Below are 9,067 nucleotides of genomic sequence, written 5' to 3' on the forward strand. Positions count from 1 at the left end.
AAAAGGAAAATAACTTTGAAACACTTAAGAATTCTTGTTAATGCAATGAGTAACCTTGATTTTAAGAAGACTGATAATACAAGTATATATTCCTCCTAGTGACTTCATGTCCTAATAACATACATGCATCAGTACACTGCCCCATAACTAAACATTACTGTTACCACCTGTAATGGGAATGCAGATTTGGAAGATCTTCCCTGCCCCTAGGCTAAAGTGCATCTGAAGCCTGGGGTGGGAGGCTTGTTTTTCAGTAGATACTTCTTGATTGGCCATTGAGTCAATAAGGTTGTTACATTGTCTGAGCCAGGAGAAGGCTATATAAGCCCTGATGTGTAGCTTTGTTTTGGGGGCTCACTTTGAGAAGTGTTCTGTGATTTGATCTGTATTCTGGGAAGCTGTTGTCCAGGGCCCCCCCGGCTTTGAAAAACCCAGATGTGGAAACCCAGATGTTGACTGGGTATGGATGTAATGGTTGGACAGTTTGAAATCTGTCTACTAGATCTGTTTCTGTCTTGATAATTCCGTCTGTGTACTTTGAAGTTCGGGGTGCTGACCTTTTCCCCTGAACAAGGTAAACGATATATGTCTGACTGATTAAAGTAAGCTTGTTAACCCATTTTGAGTTGCTTTCCTTTAACAAAGCAGATCCAAGAACCTGTGGTGGCAACAAACCCTCAGGACGTGCTTGGGGTGCTTGCCGCTACACCACCATGTTTGGATTCTGAAAGAAATAGCTTTCTAACCAATCAATGAAAATGTATAGCTAGTTATGATTTATAATATTTATTTTTCTATTGGCAACAACAAGTACTATGTTGACTGATAAATATATTTAAATTTCAGTTGCATATATGGCTGTATTTTGGTAATATTTATACATAAATTAGTCTCTGCAAAGAATCTTTAAGCCAGACTTTAGTTTCTTTTAGCACTGGCACACCAACTATACTCTCATAGAGACTCCACTGAATGACAGACCAATATTGCCAGCCACTTCATTTGAAAGTCCACCAAAGAGAAAAATAATAATATAAGAGAAGGATAAGCTTAAATTGAAAAACAACTTTACTACTTCAATGAAAGGCAATAGAAGGTTTGTTTCTAAGGAATACTTGTGATGGTACATGATGATTTCAAGATAGCTTGTAATGCACCCAGCAATCATGGTTTGCAAATAACCTGACATTTGTGTTGCAAGAAAGTAAACATTTGGTCCTGTGATTGCATAACTGATGAAGTTTAATTATGAAGTAGCAGGGAAAATGAAGGAGATGCATTGGTGTAGTACACAGAACACAACTACGGATATACATGTACATCTGACCATTCATTGGGAGTCAGCTTTCACACAAATGTTGAAGTGGTTTAGAAACAATTTGATGACAAGTTGAGAAACTGCAAGAACATGTTGCACATCAAAGTGGTTAGAGTTTTACGTAATCACCGCATCAATACAAAAATTATTGTATTATCATGACAATTATAAATTGCTTCTGAATTAAAATTATAATGCTTAAAGAATCCACATGTTTGTTGTCCCAGAGGGAATATATATATTTGCAAGATCATTGGGCAACTATTTACTACTTGTGGTGCCATTAGAACCTTTTGAACCATTATGCAAAAACCCCAAGACATTTGAGGACCACTGAATGAGAACCACTGAGCTACAACTACAGAATGTGATGTTTTCAGATGCAGGCAAGGTATGGATTGGTTTTGTTTAACTATACTTTGTCATAAGTAAAGGGCATCTATTTGGGGTGTAGGAGTTGTGCATATGTGTGGAAAAGTTAGGGGTGATGATAGTCATATAAAAAATAAGAAATGAACATCAATGAACCATTAAAATCTATAGATGAGAGCAAAAGGATATTCACAAGAGGAAATAGAGAAACAAAGAAATATTGCCACTATTATTTAAATCTAATACATACTTAAAAGAAACAAAACTGTATGTAATAGAAATTCTTGATTTCATATAAAAATAATAGTTTTAGGAGGACTCAAGTAGAGAAAGAATAGAAGGATAGAAAGATATGATCTGAAAAGAATGTAAAAATTCTGATTCATTATTATCAAAATGTTGTAAGGAATGATAAGACATAACCAACAATCATGAATTGGAAATGGTGATATATATGGGTGGAGTGAACTTCAAAGAAACAGGGTTTTCTGCTGATATATGTCAGCAGTGAGAGTATTTGTTTGAACACTCCCCTATTTTTTTTTTTACTGCATCTCATCTTCTTTATGTGTGGCTGAGATAGAGTGATGGTTCAGAACACAGAATTTGAAGCGATTGATGAACTGTGAGGCAAGAGTGTTTGACACCAATAAATTCATACATATGAGAGCCAATGGAGGTAAGGACTGTGACAAAAATTTGCTAAACAAATTCAGAAAGGATGGAGAATGACTGTAAAGACATCAATTTTATAGCAACTAGGACAAATTGGTAGAAGAACTCCATATGAAGAGAATTTGATGAGGGAATATCTGAAAGTATCAGTGAAGAGTGAGGAGTGTTCTTAACTTGGCTTAGTATGTTGGGGTATAGAGTGAGGGGGTGAGAAAAGATTCATCCAATACTGTGGAGGGTGGCCAGGAATGCAGTGTTTTCGGGAGTGTAAGAAGATGGAAGGAATGTGATAGGAAGAGTTTTAAAACAAAGCAAAATTTGTTAAGTTAGAATTAGGCTCAAGAGAATACAAGGAAATGAGGTGGGAGGGCATAGATGGCAGAGTGAGATATAGAGTCCAGAAGATTATTACAGACGTGCATTGGGAGCAGAAAATGGCAGCTGTGGGAAGGAGTTTTTTCCTAAGTGGCCTTAAACTCTGAATACCTGGGACTTGAAGAAGTGGAGGAGTTATAAGGGAGTTGATATTTTCCCTCTTTCTGGAAGGCAATGGCATCTCCATCAAAGGATCGATATATAGTCATCTCCCTCCCACCCCTCTTACTGTCCCTAGTGGCTGGTGCTCTGATATTGGGCTAGGTGGGCCTAGGTGGTTATTTAAGACTCAAGAAAGTGTTTGCTGTAAATAGTTTATACTATTTAGGAAGGGAGGAAAGGGGAAACATTTTGAAAAAATGTCAATTAAAAAATGGTATTTAACAGGGTAAACTACTTTGATATGGAGGGTACTTTATTATTTTATGTTGATGAATGAAATCTCATTTTATTTAGATTAGAAATGATCATTTTTCCTTTTCCTTTGTCTTCAGAGAGTTTTTAAATTATCTTAGATAAGAATTTGCTTTAATTTGCCTGTAATTAAAAGTTAAAAGCAAAAGAGATTACAGACTGGCCTAATAAAACAATTCACTTTGGGAGGGACCAGCATAAAGAGGTGGTCCTTCCCTTTCTCTCCTGGGTTTCCATATTCTCTCTGGCCCCAACTGCCTCTGGTCTTCCTGGACTCTTGAACTGGATTCATCACTTCAATTGACTGATAAGAGAAAATATCTCATTTTCTCTTCATTCCCTAAACAAGACTGAACATCTTTACAAGGATCTTTTACTGAAAAATAATAAATGAATAGACAAACATAGATGGACACAAAGATAGCCAGATAAAATGAAACTAAATCAAAACAAAACAATCTTCATGCATAGGACAAATTTATGTTGCAAAGAACGATATCAAAATATGTTTTTTAAACTTTTGAAGAAAACTATTATAGCTCAGCCATTTCTATCCATGTTAACAATTTATAGCACTTATAACAGAAGCCAGAAAAATATTAACACCAACCTTTATTCAATCTACTTTCTGTTGTGTTCCATGGAACGCTCCCTATAGCTTCCAGTCACATCTGAATCTGTAGTTAATTCTTGCTCCCTAACTGCAAAACCACTATGCCACCAGGGTCTTTCTGTTGTCAGTTACCCCATGTAGCGATAAGTCCTTTTTCTTCCAGATGTTGGCTAATCAGTGGAAGAGAGAGGAAGCCAAGCTGACTGAAGCAGGGAGAGAGGATTAAAAAAACAATATGAGACTAAAGGAGTTTTGCCTATGATTTTAAAAATACACACTGATTTTCTTGTGTGGCTTAAAAATTGGCTCTGAAGGCAATTCCAAAATAGGGCATTGAGAAATTATTGGAGCAGTGATAGCATCTCTGTATGTGGAGCTTCTTCCAAAGAGGATTATTTTGAATGACAGGGCATAATTGATTATGTGGTTTATGTTGTGTTTTGTTCATTTTATTTCTAAACAAAAACTCAAAAAAAGAAAAAAATAGACATATTGCCATGCCCTTATACACAGTAGAACAACAAAAGATCCTACATACTCTATTTCACATTGCTTGTTTAAAAATAATTTTTAAAAGTATATGAATCTGATTCATTCTGGAGTTACTCAGTCTCTTTGTGTTCTAGTGGTACCCCAAAGGTCCCAAGTATTGCTTTTTAAAGACTATTAGCTTAAGCCTGAGTTGGTTATATCCCCCAGTGTTAGATGCCAGTGAGTAATACCCCAGTTCCACTTAACCATTTGCCATCAATGTAAAAAGATTTTTTTTACTAATGTTTTCTATTTTTTACTTTGAAGATATAACAACACAAGACAAATATTTTCACCCAATACTTGAGGGGTACACCATTTCCTATATCACCTCAGTTTTGGGGTAGAGTGGGTTCACTCTTAGCATAACATCTATGTAACATTGCTCTCACTCAACACTGTCTCCTCTCTCCAATAGATTAGACATGATTCCCAGATTAGTCCTCTTATGAACTATCTCTGTTTGTTCCCAAAGGCAACTCTGAAGGATTTCTTCTTGCTCCTTCGAGTAGACTACCAAACCTGACTGGAGATGATAGAATACCAATACCATTTTCCTGGCATTTTAAAACTCACAAAGTTGGAATCTCCAATTCCTTCACCTAAAATGAAAAAGAACAAGTGCAAGAGAGGAAAAGGCACCAGTCCTCTTCTCTTTTTAAAATTTTACCCCACTGGGGTGGCTAGATGGCACAGTGAATAGAGCACCATCCCTGGAGTCAGGAGGAACTGAGTTTAAATCCGACCTCAGACACTTAACACAAAAAACTAGCCATATGACCTTGGGCAAGTAACTTGGCCCCAATTGCCCTACCTTCCCTTCTTCAAAAAGCAAAAAAAAAATGTCTCTCATCATTAATGAAGGAGTCAAAACAAGAAAGACCAGTTAAAAGCAAAGAGGCCAAGTTCTGGTTGTTAGTGACTTTTAAAGACCCCCTCAGTTCTATGTAGGCAAAAAGACTTCTACTAACCATATAGTAAATAGATTGGAATAAATTACAGAATGTCTGTGTATGCTGTCATTTCTCTAGGGTAATTTCATTACATATCATCATGATTCTTCCAGAAATAGGCTCCCTAGAGGGCTCCATGTGAAGAGAGACTGTCATAGATACTCTGCATGTGTTAGTCCCTACATAAGCAATTATTTGACATATTACTTTCAAAACTGCCATGCTTGCCTATACCTCCTTCTATTATTATCTGTGCATTAAAACTGTATCAATGACCCTCCTTTTTTTGGTCATCACAATTCTTTGCTCTCACCCTGAGTCTTCTAGGTTCTTGGTCTGTTCTCCACATCCCAAAATTAAGTGCCCTTGGAACTTGAAGTTTCAGAGCACTTGATCTTCACAACTTTCTTTGGCATCTCAGAACAGAGGTTTTGTGGTTTAAGAGCCCCTAGGCCTAGGTTGTCCTAGTCAGTGTCATAGTACCATGTTGGTCTTCCTATAATCTTGGGGTTTATGACCTGCTTTGGGCTTCCTCAGTGCAACTCTCTACTTTGAACCATTCATACCCCAAACCTTGTAGGCTACACATTTTTTATTTCTTGTTGTGGTCACCCTCAATTTGCTTGATAGTCTCCTTTCCCTCTTCCTGTGAACTTTGGCCTGACTTTTTACAAAGTCCTGGGGTATAAGATATGATTTAATATAGCTTCTCAATGTATTTCTAGGTCTAGATCTATATTGTTTGGTCAATCATTAACTTCAGGGTTCTTCTGAAGTAGTATAGAGGATTTGAGTTATCTATTCAGTTACAGAATTACATTATAAAAACAAAGTTCAAATTTTCAAATGAAAATAGTGTAATAAAGCATGAATCATCTGCAAATCTTACCAATTTTCAAAATATAAAGCAGAAATCCTCAAAACTATTTGTTTTTGACCAAAAAAGGAAACACAGATCAATGGAACACCTAGATAAATTAGATTCAAAAACAATCAAAATAGTAACCCACGTTTCAGTAAATTAAAATATACAAACTACTTGGGGAAAGACTTTATTTGACAAGCACTGCTAGGAAAACTAAATAGCTACTCGGAAGAAAATAAATTTGGACCCAGTAATGTGCACCATATGCCATATATGGATGAATAACCTGAATGCAAAAAGTCATATAAAAATCAACAAAAAGTGAAACCTTTAACAGTTATGATTTGGATGGCAGGTAGTAATGGCATAACTAAACAAGGGACCCAGAATTTTATGACTTTCAAAATAGAAAATTTTGATTACATAAAATGAAAATGATTTTGCATGAACAAAACCAGTGCAACTATACTAATAGGAGATACTGAAAAATTGAACTAAAAAAACTCAAAAAATCTACATATTACATAGTTCGGATAATACTCAAAAGACTAAGGAGTAGACCAAATAAATATATGACAATAAACTCATCCTCAACAAATAAATGATCAAAGGGCAGTAACAATTTTCAAAAGTAAAAATGTAAACTACCAAAAAAATCTAAAAATTCTCCAACTCCCTAAGAATAAGAGAAATGCACAGTCATCAAATTAGAGAGATGAAGAAAAATATATACAAAGTTGCAAAGATCTTTCCCATGTACCACACATTATACTGCTGGTGGCACTCTGAAATGATTCAATTGAATAGGAAAATAATCAGAAATATGACAAAAAAGTCACTTAACTATTTATTTTTCTTGTTTAGTGATTCCAGGATAATATACCCTTGCATCCCCACATTGGAAAGATGACTTATGGGAAGTATTGTTTCTTACATGGAAAAAAGATTCTAGAGGATCATGGGAAGCAGAAGCTGTTAAAGATAGAGGAATTTCTAAAACATTTGAGCCATGTTGAGAGGATGAGGGCAAGGTACAGACATCTCCCAGCGTCAACAGCTACCTTATTGCATATGAAAAATACTGCTACTCCCAAATTAATATAGCCACGAAACATTAAATTCTTATCTGACTCAATGACCCAATGGAATCAGTTATCTTCCTGGATGTATCTATTTCCCACATTAAAGAACATTGAGATATCGCTTCTCCAATATCTCTCCCCAATTGCTGCCTGGACAAATGGTATCCATATAGATAGATGTTTGCCACTCTTTTTAAACCTTGCTTATGGTCTCTTTGTACCTTTATAGGAAGAGAAGGGGATGGCTATGAGAGATAAGCAACTGTATGAACACGTGAGATGACTGAGAGTGATCAGCTAAGAATGAAACATCATCTTCTTGGTGGAAAACTGGAGTGATGCTTCAGTATTTAGAATTATGGAGGTGGTACAGTACCAGATGAAAACTAAAATATGACTTTCTTATTCAACAGCTGAGGTGGGACAAAGATGTACATTGTTACAGCTGAGGAAGTTGATGGATTGAGAGAACAAGGTGCTTAAAGGAATATCAAATTATATATTAATGTTTAAAAATAGGAAGATGTGGGTTGGGCAAAAAGGAATCAAGCTACCAAACTCCTTAAGAATATTGGGAGAGGGGTGGAGCCAAGAAGGTGGCATAGAAGCAGGAAAACTCCATGTGCTCCCCACATAACCACCTCAAATACCTATAAAAATTACTGTAAACAAACTACAGGGAGGGCTACAGAACCCACAAAGTGACAGAGAGAACCAAGTCTCCCACTGAAGGCAGCCTGACAGGTGGACAGGAAGGGTCCATGGCAGTACGCTGGGAGCAGAACCCAGCTGTGCATAAGCCCACAATTCTAACCTCAGGGTGGCCCAACCAGCAGTAGCTAGAGAGACATCGGGAGAGTGGATCACCAACAGCTGCGGCAGTTTCCAGAATTATCAACCCATAAATGCCAAAGACAAAGTGAAAGGTCAGTGTAGACTTTGGAACTAGGGAGTCTAGGAGTGATGTCTGGCCTCCGTGCTCAGAAGGAGAAGAAGCTGAGGCACGGTGGTCATGTAGCTGCTGCTGTGTGGCTGATTCAGAGCTCCTGGCCTGCAGACCATAGCGGGGCAAAGCAACCATTCAGAGGGTAATTGCTTTTGCTTCAACCTGCTTGGATCTGGATTGCGGTCTAGAGTAGAGGTCCTGGGGTGTGTGACCAGTGAGCCAGACCTACTGGGGGTGGCAGAAAGGGTGCCCAACCAATAGCTCTGGCAGCTTCAAAAACCCTAGAAATTTGGGATAAAGCTGTCCTCCCTGGAAGCAGAGTTCTACTGTGGCAAAAAGCTCAAAAATAAAAGAATTGAGTGGCAACATGAGTAAGGAAAGGAAGCAAAGCAAGCACAGAAATCCAACTTTAGATTCCTATTTTGGGGACAAAAAGGATCAAAGCATATAACAGGAAGAAGACAGCAAAGTCAGAACTCCTGCAGCAAAAGCTTCCAAGAAAAATATGAATTGGTAACAGGCCATGGAGGCACTCAAGAAGGATTTTGAAAACCAAGTAAGAGAAGAGGAGGAAAAATTGGGAATAGAAATGAGAATGATGCAAGAAACTCATGAAAAGAGAGTCAAGAACCTGATTGAAGAAAATAATACCTTAAAAAATAGACTAACTCTAATGGCAAAAGATGCTCCAAAAGCAATGAGGAGAAGATTGCCTTAAAAAGCCAAATTTTCCCAACGATAAAAGAATCTCAAAAGCTCACTGAAGAGAATAATTCCTTCAGAACTAGATTGGAGCAAATGGAAGCTAGTGGCTTTATGAGAAATCAAGATTTATAGAACAGATACAAACAAATGAAAAAATAGAAGGCAATTTGAAATATCTCATTAGAAAAACCACTGACCTGGAAAACAGATTCAGAAGA

Source organism: Petaurus breviceps, unplaced genomic scaffold, assembly GCF_028583685.1.
Source record: "Petaurus breviceps papuanus isolate PSGF00001 unplaced genomic scaffold, PetGlider_PUasm1.0 175, whole genome shotgun sequence".
Lineage (NCBI taxonomy): Eukaryota > Metazoa > Chordata > Mammalia > Diprotodontia > Petauridae > Petaurus > Petaurus breviceps.